This window comes from Marmota monax, unplaced genomic scaffold (assembly GCF_021218885.2).
Source record: "Marmota monax isolate L192 unplaced genomic scaffold, Marmota_monax_Labrador192_F-V1.1 WCK01_AAM20220418_F8-fsc00041, whole genome shotgun sequence".
Lineage (NCBI taxonomy): Eukaryota > Metazoa > Chordata > Mammalia > Rodentia > Sciuridae > Marmota > Marmota monax.
The window spans coordinates 15,153,097-15,168,505 of record NW_026695238.1 but is presented as its reverse complement, the minus strand read 5'-3'; positions in this window follow the sequence as shown (position 1 = coordinate 15,168,505).

Here is a 15,409-nt window from a genome sequence, read left to right as displayed (position 1 = left end):
TGTGGGTCACCATTCAGTACCAGCAGGTTTCTGAGGGCTCTGAGGTGGACACTTTCCCTAGGGCCCAGAGCTGAGTGCCTTCAGCCCTTGGGTCAGGCTAACCAAGGGTGCAGGGGCAAATGCTGACCTATTACACAGACGGTGGCCTCACTCCTACCCCAGACCCGGGGCCTAACAACAGACCCCCTCCAGGGGCCTCAGCCTGGCAGCCCCCTATATTCAAGCTGGAAGAGGCTGGTGGAGCTTCTTGTCACTCTCAGCCTCGTTTTCCTCTTCTCTGACTTGAGGGCTCAGCTCTGAAAGGAGCTCCTGAGCCAGGGCCTGTGGCGAGCTGTGCTGTGGTTGTTCCAGACTAGGAGCCCCGAGTCTCCCACCTCCAGCCCACTCACAACAGACGAGTCTGAGAGCCAGGAAAGTACTCTGGCCAGGCCCTGGGCCAGGCACAGGGACACGGCAGAGGTCAGAGCTGGCCTCACTCTGGCCTTCCCTCACCAACTTGGCCCTGTGGCCTCTGGCTCTACCGCAGCCCTGGGGAGGCCCTCTGTTCCCCTACGGCATTTCCACCCCACACCTCATGGCTCTCTCCTAGGAAATTTCTGCTCATTCCAAGTGCCCCTCATGTGTCCTTGCACACGTCCCCTCACTTCCCTAATGACTCCCACAACCTCCGGGGTCCAGTAGGAGGCTCCACCTGCAGTCTTGGCCCCTTGGGCCTTGCCCGGCTCACCTCTAGAGATCCCGCCACAAGGCAGTGCCACACGTAGATGCCTTCCCTCCATGCCCGCTTCCTGCCCTGCCCCTCACACTGTCATCCCACTTTCTTTGCCTTTCAACTCAGCAAGCTCACCAGATGCAAGCGTGACACACGTGACACACAGGTGACATTCACACTTTCCTAATTTTTAAGGTCCATCCCTCTTCACTTCCTTTCCCACCCAATTGCCTGAGCCATCTAACATGGTCAACTTCCTCACCCCCCTGCCTTCAGCCCCCAGTTCAAACCACCCCAGCATCTAGATCAGAGTGGCCCTTAAGGTGGGCGGAGCCTGGGGAAATAGTTTTTGCAACGTTCGTGTCTATATAAAGAACCTGATGAGAAAGTGTTCTAAAATTTCTGGAACCATGAATATTTGTCAATCAAGATTTAGATGAATGGCCAGAGAGGAGCTAATCACGCCTATACTTGATATCCAACTGGTGCACATGGAGGGCCTTCTTGATGTCCCTGCTTTCTGTTCCCATTTGGATCCAGAAGTCAGCTCCTCTGGGTTTTATTGTCCAGCGCACCCCTCCTCTGGTTTCGCGCCTGGCCGACGCTCAGGGCAGCAGCTCTGCAATCTGCAGCACTGTGTGGCTCTGCAGAGCCTGTTCACACCGAGCCCACAGAGCTCTTCTGGCCTCTGTGCTTCCCCAGCACCATGCTGGTCACGTCATTACTCATATCACCACTCCTTTTGTTGGGCCACCCACGAATACCACTTCCGGTAGTCCCCTCTCAGGTCATTCCTTTCCTTCGTCAATGACCCCAGTTCATGTCTTACCCAGAGTGGGTGAGGAAATGTAAGCCGTAGCTCATTTTCTGAATTTTATAGCATCAACATCGAGGAGCACAGACAGACTGGGCCTTAAAAGTCAGGGGAGCATGAATGTCACAATTGCCACATTCCTGTATTTCTATGATGACAGCAGCCCCATTCTCCAGAAATGTTTACCTGCACCTGGTGTGGATGGGAGGTGGGAGGTGATGCTGACTGGGAGAGCCTGCAGGGGTTGTGCAGCAATGTTTCCAAAAACTACTGGAGGAGATGACTAACACCTGGACAGGGGCCTCCAGAGCAGTAGAGTGGCAGCCTGCATGCTGTTGGCAGGGGGTAGAGGGTAAAGAACCCCTGCTACCTTTCCTGCTGCCCTCGGTGCTCGGGGTTGCTCAGCAGTTCCTGGGAGCTACATCCAGCTGTAGGCCCCAGAATGATTTCATGGGTGTGAGACTCTGTGCTCCTTGGGCATCTAGTCAACCCCACATGTGGGGCAGAGGTTTGAAAGCTGCAGAGGGAGATAAGTGAGGTCAGGACACATGTGGGCCCATCGCCAGGCTAGGGCAGCCCACCCAATGGCACCACTAGCCTTGGTTAGTCCCTGGCATGGGAGGAAGGCTTGGACATTTTCTGGAAAGTCAGGTCAGTGCCTGGCATCAGGGTGGTCTGGCAGGCCCCTGGTCAGGGGCACTTGGCCAGCTCTGGAAGCTCTGGGAAGAACTGTCAGGGCTGAGTTGAAGGGGAGCCTCCTGGAAGACACCAAGCTTTCCCAGATTCTGCATGTGAAGCCTCCCGCAGGCAGGTCCTGGAACAGGCTCTAGACTGCCCTTGAGCCCAGCACAGGCCAACACCGGCTAGGAGAGGGGTACTACGGGGACACCGTCAAGCTACTTGCCCCAGGGTCCTTCTAACATGGACAAGAAGCAGAATAGGATTCAGGGTATGAGAAGGGATCAAGCCAGGAGAGGGACCATAAAGTTCCATCTGTAGGGACAGGACTGAGGGGAGAACAAGGAGGCAGAGGTCACTCCACATGTGACTGGACAACATATCTAGGTGGTAAACTTCATGCTTCCCTTCTCCTCTTGTGTTCATAGAGGCCCCTGGGGTGCCCAGGGCTTCCCACTCCCCTCCAGCCTGAGCCACATTGACAGGTGTCTCCCAGTGCTCTCTGCCACCAGCAGCAAAGGGCTATGAAGGTGACTGTGTTGACTTGCCTGGCCACGGTACCCAGATGTTTGGTCAGATGTTCTTCTAGATGTCTATGAAGGTATTTTTTTCAAAGGTAAGATTAACATTCAAATCAGTAGACTTTGAATAAAGTGAATGCCTTCCTCCATATTGCAGGTTGGCCTTATCCAATCAGTTGAAATACATAACAGAAAAAGACTGACTTCCGAAGAGGGAACTTGCTGGTTTGCCCTCAGACTCACCCGTAGTGTCCTTCCTTGCCTGGGTGTCCAGCCTGCCTGCCTTGCTGATTTGGGACTTGCCAGTCTCCACAATCACATGAACTAATTCCTTAAAATAAATTTACACTATCTAGCTGACTATCTGTTATGGTTTAGACATGAGGTGTCACCTCAAAACTCCTGTGTCTACACGGAAGGTGAAATGATTAGATTGTGAGAGCTGTAACCTAATCCATGGACTAATCCATTTGGTGGATTAATAATTTGAGTGGATTACTAGATAGTACCTATAGGCAGCAGAGCATGGCTGGAGGAAGTGGGTCACTGGGGGAGTGCCTTGGGAATTATATATTTTGTCCCTGACACGTCCCACTCTCTCTCTGCTTCTTGCCTTCCATGAGCTGAGCAGTGACCTCCACCAGACCCTTCTGCCATGATGTTCTGCCTCACTTGGGCCCAGAGCAATGGAGACAGTCTACCATGGACTGAACCTCTGAAACATTTGAGCCCCAAATGAACTTTTCCTCCTCTAATCTGTTCTTTTCTTTTGAGTAGGGGTACCCGGGATTGAACTCAGGGGCACTCAACCACTGAGCCACATCCCCAGTCCTATTTTGTATTTTATTTAGAGACGGGGTCTTACTGAGTTGCCTAGCGCCTCACTTTTGCTGAGGCTGGCTTTCTAATTTGTTCTCATCCGGTATTTTGTTCACAGCAGTTCAGAACTGACTAACACACTATCTGTCTAATAGATACAATAGAGACAGAGATCTAGAGCCACATCTATTGCTATATGTAGATTCAGGCATGCATTGCTGAGTATAGGGAGCTGCTCTAAGAAGTGTGTTAGGCTATTTTGCCATTGTGTGAACATCATAGGGTGGACTTACGCTGACCAGAGGGTGTAGCCTGCCACACACCTGTGCTGTATGGAACAGCCTTCAGCTCCGCGGCAGCAAGCCTGAGCAGCACGCTCTGTACTGAATACAGTAGGCAAATGCGACCCAAAGATATTTGTATATCCAAACATTCCTAAACACAGGACAGGTGTAGCTTATGTTTGATAAAAAGAAAGAAAATTGGCACACACCTCTGCTGAGCACTTAGCATGATGGAGCTGCAGCCCTGGCAGCTGGTCAGGGCGTGAACCTGAGGCCCAGGCGTGACTGGCACCGTGGCAGACTCTAAGACCCTGTGGCATAAGCAACACTATATCTATTCAACAATTTTTCTTTCTTTAATAATAAAAGAAAATAGATGAGCTTAGGTTTATATAACTTTTTACTTTATAAACTTTAATTTTCATAAACTTTTTAATTTTCTGTAATAACACTTAAAACACACTATACAAAACATCTTCTTTCTTTATATTCTTTTTTTCTAAAAGAGAGAGAGAATTTTTTTAATATTTATTTTTTAGTTTTCAGTGGACACAAAATCTTTATTTTACTTTTATGTGGTGCTGAGGATCAAACCCAGCGCCCCTCACATGCCAGGCAAGCATGCTGCTGCTTGATCCATATCCCCAGCCCTATATTCTTATTCAATAATATTTTTTGTTTTTAATTTTTTTTTGGGGGGGGGCACTGGGGAATGAATCGAGGGGTGCTTAACCACTGAGCCACATCTGCAGCCTGTTTTATGTTTTATTTTGAGACAGGGTCTTGCTAAGTGGCTTAGGGCCTCACTAAGTTGCTGGCTTTGAACTTGCAATCCTTCTGCCTCAGCCTTCTGAGCCACTGGGATTACAGGTATGAGCCATCATGCCCGGCTAAGTTCTTAAATTATTTTTTTTTCTTTTTAAGCTTCATTTTTGCTGCTGTTAAAAATGAAGACACCAACACACACATTGGCCTAGGCCCACACAGGCGAGGATCGTCAACATTAGCGCCCTCCACCCCTGTGTCCTGTCCCACCGGGAGGTCTTCAAGGTAGCGACACACACAGAGCCATCTTCTCCTGTGATAACAAGGTCTCTCCTGCAATCCCTCCTGAGGGACTAATTTGAGGTTCTTCCTGAGAAGGCGACTCTTTTCAGAAATAAGTCCTTAGTAGTTTTTATTTTTTCATTGTGGATTGGCTTGTAGGCAGATAATGGGCTGTGAACGTTCCTCACGACTTAAAGCCTTTTAAGGAGCTTGTTGGGGACCGCCAAAGCTTCTGCTAACCCTTCGCCACGAATCCTCTTGGAGGCTTCTGCTGCGCCTGCGGTTTTCTGACCCTCGCTATTCTCCAGCGGTGTGTTCCTGCTCCAGTTCCAAATTCTCATTGGTCCGTTCCTCAGAAGCCACCTCTCGGAGCTCCTAATGCCGTCCTTGTCACACCCAGGGTGAAGCTGCTTCGTCTCGGCCCCAGCCCTATGGCTGAGTTCTGCACCTTTCAGCTTGGCAAATCATTTGGAGTCATGGATGAACCTCTTGAGTGTCTTCTTCCAGGTGCCATCTGTCCCCTCCTGGTGACATCACAGCAAGCCCAGCAAGGCTCTTGGTGAAGCCATGGACGTAATCCTTCAAGAACTGCCTCAGAGTCTTAGTTCTCCTCAGTTGCAGCAATGACCTGGACCCTTGCTACCTCCCCAGGTAGCAGGCCTTAAAAGCTGCTATGACTCCTTGATCCACTGGTTGGATCAAAGGGATGGTTGTCTGGAGGGGAATTTTGATTTGGGGATGAGGATCATCACCAAGAGGAGGCTGTAAGGAGCGTTATCGACAAGGAGCAAACTCTTGAAAGGCATCTGAATCTCCCAGCAGTGCTTCTCCATTACCCTGGCACGGCAATTCAGAGGGCATCTTGGGAGAGGAGCTGGGATGGCCAGGACTTCTTTCTGCTCCTGTAGGACACCAGCAGTATGTGCTTGAAGTATTTGAAGGCTCTGGGCTTCAATGAGAATGGGCCACACGTACAATAGCAGTCTCACGGAGTATATTGGAGCTGCAAGTTCCTACCGCCTGATGACATTGTAGCTCTCCTATGGTCACAGTGCATGCACTACAAATGTGTTTATGGGAATGCTGGGGGCACCAAATCTCCTGCACTGCCCATCATATAAAAGTGTAGCAATACAATTATGTACAGGACAGAATACTGGACGATGATTAAAAACCAACTATAAATGGCTTAGGTATCTATGTTGTGCATTTTATCATTATTTACTATAGGACGACTTTTTGTGTTGCGCCAGCTGCAGCCTCATATGCAGTATGTTATTTTCACAGCATTTTTTTCCCTTGTGCTTGATTCAGTCTCCTGTGGTTAGGTTCCTCATGGCTGTAAGAACCACAAGCTAGACCACACAGCCTAGGTGTACAAGAGGCTAACCTGTCCACGTCTGCGTAAGTTCATCCTGCCACATTTGCACAATGACAAGGTTGCCTGACGCCACAGTGCTCAGAACACACCCCTTCTGCAAGCCACATGTGGCTTTTTGTTCTGGAGAACAGAGGAGCCAGTACTAGACTGTGACGTTGAGCAGCTGCTCACTGGCTGGGGAAACAGGAGTGAACTTCCCTCGCCCTGGACCTGATAAAAAGTTCTGTTGCATTGGAGAAGAGGAAGGTGGACACTCACAGGGAGCCTGCTCTAATCAGGTATCCTGTTCCCAATACTGGGAGCCCAGCTGGGGCAGGGGGGCAGCACCCAGGCCCCCACTTCCTTCCATCCAGAAGACCGTCAGGGAAAACCAGCCAGAGACAGGAGCAGATGCCCAGCTCTCCACTGCCCTGTCAGCCTCTCCCAAGTCAAAGGCCAGGGACACTTACGAGGAGTGGGAGTGCCCCAGCCCCTGCCTGGGTGAAGCTGACTGCCCTCCTGGAGGAGTCCTGCAGAGCTGGGGCACCTCCAGACCAAGGGCGATCGCGCTCCTGATTGTTGGTCAGGAAGGATGGAATCCCCTCTCCAGCTCCCTCTCGCTCCCTGGCCTCCCTGACCCAGCTTTCCCCATCTGTCTCTCCTCTACCCAGCCCTGTTTCTGTCCCCCATCCAGCACCCCTCTCCCCAGCGTTCCCTCCCAGTTGCTCCCTGAGTTCCGTCAGGGCTTCTGGCCCTGCCTGCCTTCCCATTCTACTTCCATTTCTGCTACTGACACCTCCAGAGTGGGCCTTTCTGGAGCCACCGAGGCTCCTGCTTGCTCAGATTCCATCCAGACTTGCAGAGCTGGTTTTAATAGTCCTTGGAACATTGGGCTAGTTTTCCCACAGGCCCTTGGCTCCCTGGCTTCCTGGGGCTTGGGGAGGACGGGGAGGTGAGGTCTCCATTCACAGTACCATCGACCTTTTCTGCCTCTGTAACTCTGAGAACTGTATTCCAGAGCTACAAATCAGACCCTGAATCACACTCACGGGAGCAAGACCAGGATCTGAATCCCAGCTTTGCCACTAATAAGATTTGACATCTCTCGATTTCAGTTTGTATGTCTGAGAATGGCTGATGAGGGCTATGTTCAAGGACGTGAGGTCATGCCTTGCTCTGGGTGGGTGGGTGCTTAGGATGAGGGAGGCGGTCCACTTGACCAGTAGCTGGAGGGCAGAGCCTTGGTGGGCTCCAGCAGGCAGCCAGCCAGCGTCAGATGTCCCAGCCCTGGTGTGAAGGAGGACTGCCTTCTCTAAACGTGCCCTAGGCCAGGCTCTGAGCCTGAGGCTCCAGGCCACTAGGGGGCACCTTGAACTCTGGCCTCCATTCATGAATGAATTCACCCGTCATCCCAGACCAGCGGGTCACTTTCCAAGGAAAGTGCCAACAGAAACCCAGGCGATTTCCCAAGGGCGTCAAGGGCCCACGGAGTCCAAAATTGTGCTCAATGGCATCTGTGAATACCAAAAGCCTGGCAATGAGGGGCTCCGCCCTTTGCCTGATGATGATGGAAAATCCAACAAGCTTGAGCGGTGACAAGAATTAGGGTCCCCTTCAGAAGGAACTAGATAAGAGAGAGCAATTGTCTTTTGTTAAGATTGTAAAAGACACAGGAAAATATTTGTAATATAATGTAAAGTGAAAAAGAATCAGGAAACCGATAGGGATACATTACGATTCCAACTATGTAAAAACTATCCCAGAAAAGTGCCATGCGGACGCAGAACTGGGTGGCATACCCGTGAGCCAAGGTTTCTTCCTCTACTTTCCAAGATCTCCTTTACTGACCACAAACTACTTTTATAACAATTAAATAGAGAAAAAGGCAGTGGGGTTGAGAATGGCCTATGTAAAATCCTGCGGGAAGAGCTTGGTTCTGGGGTGCCTAACTGTCCCCAGGACTGTGCCCTTCCCACCCCATCAGACGTCTCTCAACATCCCTAAGAAAGAGACCAGCGCTTTTTTCTTTTATCCTTTTTTTTTTCTAGCTGAAAAACAATACAGGCTCAATGTAGAAATCCAACCAACACCAGAGGGCTTTCTGCAGGCCTAGAACTCACTCCTCTTTCTCTAGGGCCAGTGTCTTGTGTAGTCTCTCGAAACTCTCCACATACGCACCACCCTATTTTTGCAAGGTCTCTCTTTCTTTCTCTTCTCTCAGCTTTTCTCCACTGGACCCTCCTGCCATGATGTTCTGCTTCCCTTGGACTCAGAGCAATGGAGTTGGCCACCTATCGACTGAGAACTCTCTCTCTCTCTCTCTCTCTCTTTCAGCATCTTGTGCACCTTTTTTTTTTCTCTTCATAGGATTTCTAATCTCTTTTACTGTCTGACACATTCTTTTAAAGACACACACTATCCATGGCATAACACACAATGTTCTATCCACAATGTTCAACGCTTGCAGTTTTCATACAGGGTACTCACAGGATAAACCCCACAGGGAGCAAAGGCTGTGCGTGTGTTTTGGTTCTGCTTGATGCTGCTCTACGGTCTCCTAAGGTAGTTGTGCCAGTTGACAAGCCCACTGTGGGGGAGATTTGGGGCTTCCCTTCCCCAGAGGGTCATTTGTGGAATGTCCCACTTTAGGAAAGTGACATGGCTGGAAACCCCTCTTGTTACAGCTGGGGTGTTGAATGTCCCTGGAGGCCCATGTGCCGGGGGCTGGGTCTTCAGCCATGGTGCTGTTGGGAGGTGGTGGAACATTGACGAGGTGGGGCCAAGTGGGGCCTAATGGAAGTAGTCATTAGGTGTGCCCTTGAAGGAGATACTGAGACCCTGGCTTCCTCCTTCCACCATGAGGTGAGCAGCTCCACTGCCATACCCTCCCACCATGATGCACTGTGCCACCACAGCCCTAGAGTTACAGGGCCAAATGAGCCCAAATAAACCTTGCCTTCTTATAAGTTGGTTATCTCTGGCATTTTGTCACAGTAAGGGAAAGCTGACTACTGATGAAACTGATTTTTTTAAAAATGGGTCTTGGTGACTTGTGTTTCAATAGGATTGCCTTTCATCACAGTATTCTTTCAAGAATGAGCTCTCCCCTCAGATTTATGATATGATTTGAATTTTAAAGAAAATGTATATATTCATTTTCTAGATGATTCCTGGGTCTGTTTCTTGCTCCAAGTGCGAAGGGGCTAAACTGCTGGCCTCTCTGTGGTCTGTATCTTCATTGTGCCAAATTTACACATGGCATGTGAAGTCAGACAGGCCTGTAATGTTCTACCTACCTGTCACGAGCCATCCATGGGTTATGTGCAGGTCACCATGCATTGAAGCCTAGTGGATAGAAACATCTGGTGTCTGGGAATGACCAATGGACATTTTCTCTGGTCAATTGCCCAGTGACATTGTGAATTTCTATCCTGCTCTGCCATGTCCCACACAGCACCTGAGATGGGTGTGACCTGCCAAGATGCCAATCAACCTGCTGACTGCAAGACACCAGGAAGCAGGACTCGGCCCTTGAAACCTTATCTCTGCTTTTGATGTACCCCCACCAGAGCCATCTTTCCTATGTCTAGTTCCAGCTCCCATGTGGGCTATATCTGTCAGGGGCTCTGCCTTTTGTAAATGTATTTCTGACTATTTGTGTTTTGTTCTTCACTCGTTATTTGAGACTTTAAGTGTTCGGGTGCCTTATACCTTCCTTGGCAGGAGGAAGAAACCCCCAATGATATGCTGGCCGTTGCCCTGTTACCTATCCGGTGTGGTGACCTGGTCACCACAGCAGCCAACCCTCTCCTGGCTTTTCCCAGGGTCAGATTTTACAAAATCTAGACTGCAAAGAACTTCCAGTTTCGCCTCCCCAAAACCGTGTCTTGGTCACGTCACTCCCTGATGAATACCATCAGTTACGGTTTAGATATGAGATGTCCCCCCAGAGCTCCTGTATTAATGCAGGAGATCAAATGATTGGATTGTGAGAGTGTAACATAATCCATCCATCCGAATATTAATGGACAGGAATGTGGCTGGAGGAGATGGTCACGGGGGCGTGCCCTGGAGAGTGCTTCTGCTCTGAGGACCTTCCTTTCTCTCTGCTCCATAACTGAGCAGATTTTCTCCACCGGACCCTCCTGCCATGATGTTCTGCTTCCCCTTGGGCTCAGAGCAATGGAGTTGGCCACCTATCGACTGAGACCTCTGTAGTCATGAGTCCCAAACAAACTGAGTCCCAAACAAGTCACAAACAAGCTGCTCTTGTCAGGTATTTTGGTCACAGTGATGAAAAGCTGACCAAAGTGCTTTCCCAAGTTCCCCTTCTGTCTGTGGGGCAAGGGTGGCAGGTGAGCACCTCAGAGGTCCATCAACCCCTACCTGCCTCTTTCTTTGTTCCATCCCCCTCCTGGGCACAGGTGGGAGTCCTTCCTACTCCGTGCCTGGTTCTGGCAGCTTCTGTCAACTCTGCCCATGATAGCTGTCACCTTGGTTTGCAACCCAAATCTCAGCCTCTGAGTCTTACCAACCTCTCTGACCACAGTCCTCCACCTCTGCCAGCCCAGCGTCTGCCCCTCCGTCTCGTTCTCCCTGGTCTAATTCTACAGGCTCAGTGGCCACACTGCCACCATGCCCCCAGGCCCCACAGCCCTTCTCTCCTGCCACACCTACCCTGAGAAACTCCAGCCAGACTCTTCCTGAAGGGACTGTGCACTGTTCCTGAGAAACACCCCTCCCAAGTTCAGCCCCAGGACAACCCCAGCTTCCAGTCACCGTACACAGTCTTCCTCCGAGTCTCCAAAGGCTGCCACATGAAAGCCTGCGTTTCTCTACTTGCTTCCTTGCCTGGTCCCACCACGCTCCTAAGTTCAGCTCACCTCCAGAAGCCATAAAACCTTCGAACCTCTAAGCCAGGTAAGTGGTCACACCCGTAATTCCAGGCTGAGGCAGGAGGATTGCAAGTTCAAGGCCAGCCTGGGCAACTCAGTGGGATCCCGTCTCAAAGTTAAAAAATAAAAAGGACTGGGGATGTTGCTCAGTGGTGGAGTGTCCATGGGTTCGATCCTCAGTACCAGAAAGGAGGAAAGAAGGAAGCGAGCTCTGCCTTTCCTGCCCACGGTGATGGGCCCCAGGCCACCTTCCCCGCACCATGACTGCCTCCTCCCCAGAGTTCGCTGCTCCTCCAGGGTTCTGCTGTCACCTGCTGGCGCCAGCTTCCTGAGCTGCCCCTCATCCTGGATTTTCTTCTCTCCTCCCCACCCACTCCTTGTCCTCACCCTGGAAGTGAGCCTGAGATTTTTCCATCTTACAAAAAATGAAATTAAAAACTCTTCCTGCCAGAGGTCCACAGCCGGCTGTAATGAGAGGCCTCGCCGCAGGTCAGTTAAAGAGAAGCCTCCAGGTGGAGCCGGGCCCCCCAGTGGGTCCAAGGGACCAAGATGGAGAGCCATGGCTTTGCCTGCTCCTTTCTGGCCTGGGTGTTGCCCTGGCTGTCCACTTAACTAATGATCTTTGGAACAAAATGTCCTCACCCAGTGTCACAGTGTCATCATCTCCCGTGACAGACTCCCTCCTCCACCCACCTGACCTCACCACACCAGGTCACCCTGCAGGCTCCTCCCTCCCTCCCCTGCCCTCCGCCCCCTCCCTGGCCATCTCTCCCCAACCCTCTCATACATGGAAACTCCTGGCTCTTGTCCTTAACCTTCTCCTTTGTCTATTCCAAACCCTCCCAGGGCACCTTCCCCTCCAGGGGCTTCCAAATCTGTGTTTCCAGCCCTAACCTCGTTCCTGGGCTCCCGTCCACACTTCCTGCTGCCTGTGTAGATAATCCTCTGGGAACTTACACCCTTCTCATCTGATTTTCCCATCTTTATATCAAAAACTTGTTCCTCCACATGTATCGCCTATCCAGATTACTGCCACCAAACTGGCTTCTCCTAGCCAGAAAGAGGTGACATCCTCATCCCCACCCCCTCTCTCACCACCCACACCGGATGGATCATGCAGTTCTAGAAGGCCTTGGAATCCTCTTCCTTGGCTACAGCCCTTGCATCACTTGTCCCTGGGCTATTTTGAGAAGCCTTCCCTAGCTTGTCCTCCCCAGACTCTAACCCCACCTGCAGGGGACAGTCCTACACACCCACCGGAGGTGTCTTTCTAAAATGCAAACCTGAGTGTCTGGTGTCAGGGCTCAATCCTGACAGCTTTGCTCAGTCCAAGGATGAGATGCCAGCTCCAGACAGGTGACACCAGGTTCCTCCAGCATACACCTCGGGGATCTTCCTAGCCTACCCCCCACTCGCTCTGTGCTCAGTACCTCTCACCCAGCACCCTGAGTGTGTCTTCCCATCCATGTAGGCCACAGACATCAACCAAGAGCCTTCTCCAGAGGTGCAGTGGGCAGCGCTGCCCTCCTGGGACTCCTTGGTGGACTTTCCAACTGCATCCTGACAGCTGCCCAGGGTCTAATTCCTCCCCCAGTCACCACTTGTCACTCTCCTCCCTGGCCAAGTAAGGAAAGAGTGGACACCCAAGCCTGACCTCCCAGAGCTCTCTTCCTTATGCAATGGTGGGCAACAGGCTTGATCTTTCTCTGTCTCAGTGCCCTGCTCTGTGAAATGGGGGTGAGCATAGTGATTGGTCTCATTCAGCTTAAGAGGATCAAGTGGGAGCACTTGTAGAGGCCCTAGAATCAGGCCTGGTGCCCGGGCAGCCGCTTGGCTTCTTCCCCTCAGCACAGTGCAGGACATCCTCAGCTGGACCGATGGAGAAAAATTCCCAGGTCCTTAACACATTGGCGTTTAGGTCCTCACAGAAAACCAAGAGGCCTTGGTATTATAAAACGACACTTGGAATGTTCCTAAAAGTTCAAGAAAGAAGGGAAATGCTCCACATGGTATGTAACATGGCTCAGATGACAACATCTTCCTGGGCTCCTCCTGACCCCAGCCTTCTTGGGCACTGGGGAGGACTTGATGGCCTGACCGTCAGGTGAGGGAAAGGAAAGAGAGAGGCCGTGTCAGGGGCTGGGACCCTTGAGCTTCTGGTCCAGGGTGGATATGGGGAGGGGTCTGAAGGGCCTGACACAGCCCAGGCCAGGACAAAAGTGACTTTGAGCAAGGGTGACCCAGCCTCCTCAGGCCTCTGTGTTCTAATGGACAAAGTTAGGCTAGGTAACACCCAGGGCCCTTCTGACCATGATTCTAGAACTATCTGTATTTGTTCACTTCTGGTCTTTTCTCCATATTATAAAACCACATCTGGGAGAAATCAGGAGCCATGATTTATGAATTAAAGAGCAAATGCATGACTTCATATCTCCAGGAACTCAGGTGTTTAAAAGTATAAAAGAGGAAAGCCACTTCCAGGTACTTTAACTCAGAAGTGAGGTTGTGCTCTGTATTTGCAAACAACACCTTTTGAGAGATTTCAAATGTTTTGTCTTTGACTCCATAGTACCTTTTAAAAGATTTGATTTACAGAAATAATCCCAAATACAGACCAAGAATTACTCACAAAGATGTTCCTCTCAGTGTTATTTATAACAGAAAACAAGTGGTGGTGACTTCAGCCCCCAATATCAAAGGAGCAGGAAGTAACCCACGGCGTGTCTCTGACATATTACCTTTCGGTGGCAAGTAACTGGGAGGAAGTGCTCACCATGAAAGGTCAGATCTGGGGGGCTGGGACCTCAATTTTGGAGCATGGTCTTAGTTCAGGAGAAAAAGGAAAATTCCCTACACCAGAAGAAAATGTGGTTAGTGGGATTCTGGGTGATTTTTTTTCCCTGATTCTTTGCATCTCTAAATGTTTGGCATCTATTACTTTGAAACATTTTCTAAAAGCAGTACAAAAACGGAATTTGAAGAAGTGGTACCTTGCCAAAAGTACAGTCAGCTTTCTCACCTCTCCTTGAGCTGCACATTTAAATCCTGGACGCCTTCCTTTCCTCTCCACTTGCTGGGGATGAGACGCGGATGGCAGTATGGTCCCGGCACTGAGTCCTCACGATGCAGCATTGGGCCTCTGAGCTCACCAGCTCTGCTTGGCTCCTGGGAGTTGCTGCCTTCTCAGGCTGTCGACAAGGGAGGGTGAATCTGCTTCTCAGCTCTTATACTCTGGCAATTCTGCAAACCAGGGCTGTCAGCCTGCGCTGACACCTCTCCACTCCTCTGGTGAGGACATGAGGGTAGGGTGGGGACAGTGATATGGTGTCCAGTGACTCTGGGCACAGCTATAGAGACAGGCCAAGCAGGACTCCACATGCCAGACCCAGAGACCCCTTGGACTTCATGGATGTTCAGACAGGGATAACGGAGCAGATGTGGGAGTGTGGATCTGGGATCAGAAAACGCAGTTGGTCTCCTGGCCCAGACTCGCTACCTTTGTGAGCTGAAGGAAGTCACTGGACCCAATGGGACCCCCTTTCACCCACCTGCCAATCGAATAGGTCAGACTTTATTCACTTTAAGCTCACGTTCATCTCTAAAGGGCTAAGATTTCTTACCTTAATCTAAGGACCCACAGGTTTTGATTAGTCTTTGTGGCCAGCATGCTGATGGGTTAGTCTCAGCGGCTGTGAGAGGGTCAGAGCCTCCTTATCAGCACCACTGGGCTTCCAGGACACAGGGGAGGGGGCTGGCATGAGTGTCCCCAGCCAGGAGGTTCCTTTAAGAAGAATCAACATGAAGAGCTGGTCCCTGAGAGGAGAGGCCCGGAGCAGAGACTCTACACATCCATGTGCATTAAGGGGTATGTGTTGGCATGCGTGTGTGTGCATGTGTGTCTGCACATGTGCACACACGTGTGCTTGGCTTTGGCCTGGTCAGAATTCTCAGGGGAGGACGCAGACTCTGTCGCGGCTGCGGTGGGTCCCCGCCAAAAGATGACTCTGATAGACTTTTCATTTTCTGCCTTGACAAATGTCAGGCTGTTTCCACTGTCAGGCTGACTTCTCGTTGGCTTGTGTACCACCGTCTTCACACGCCTGATGAACTGGGCAGCTTAACACAACACACAGCTCTTCTCTTAGAGTTCTGAAGGGCAGAATCCACAGTCCGTTCCCCGGGCTGCAGTGGTGTGAGCAGCCGACTTCCCGCCCAGGCTGGAGCAGAACCCTTTGCCTTTCCCCCAGCTCAGCTGCACAACTCAGCATGTGGCTTTGGG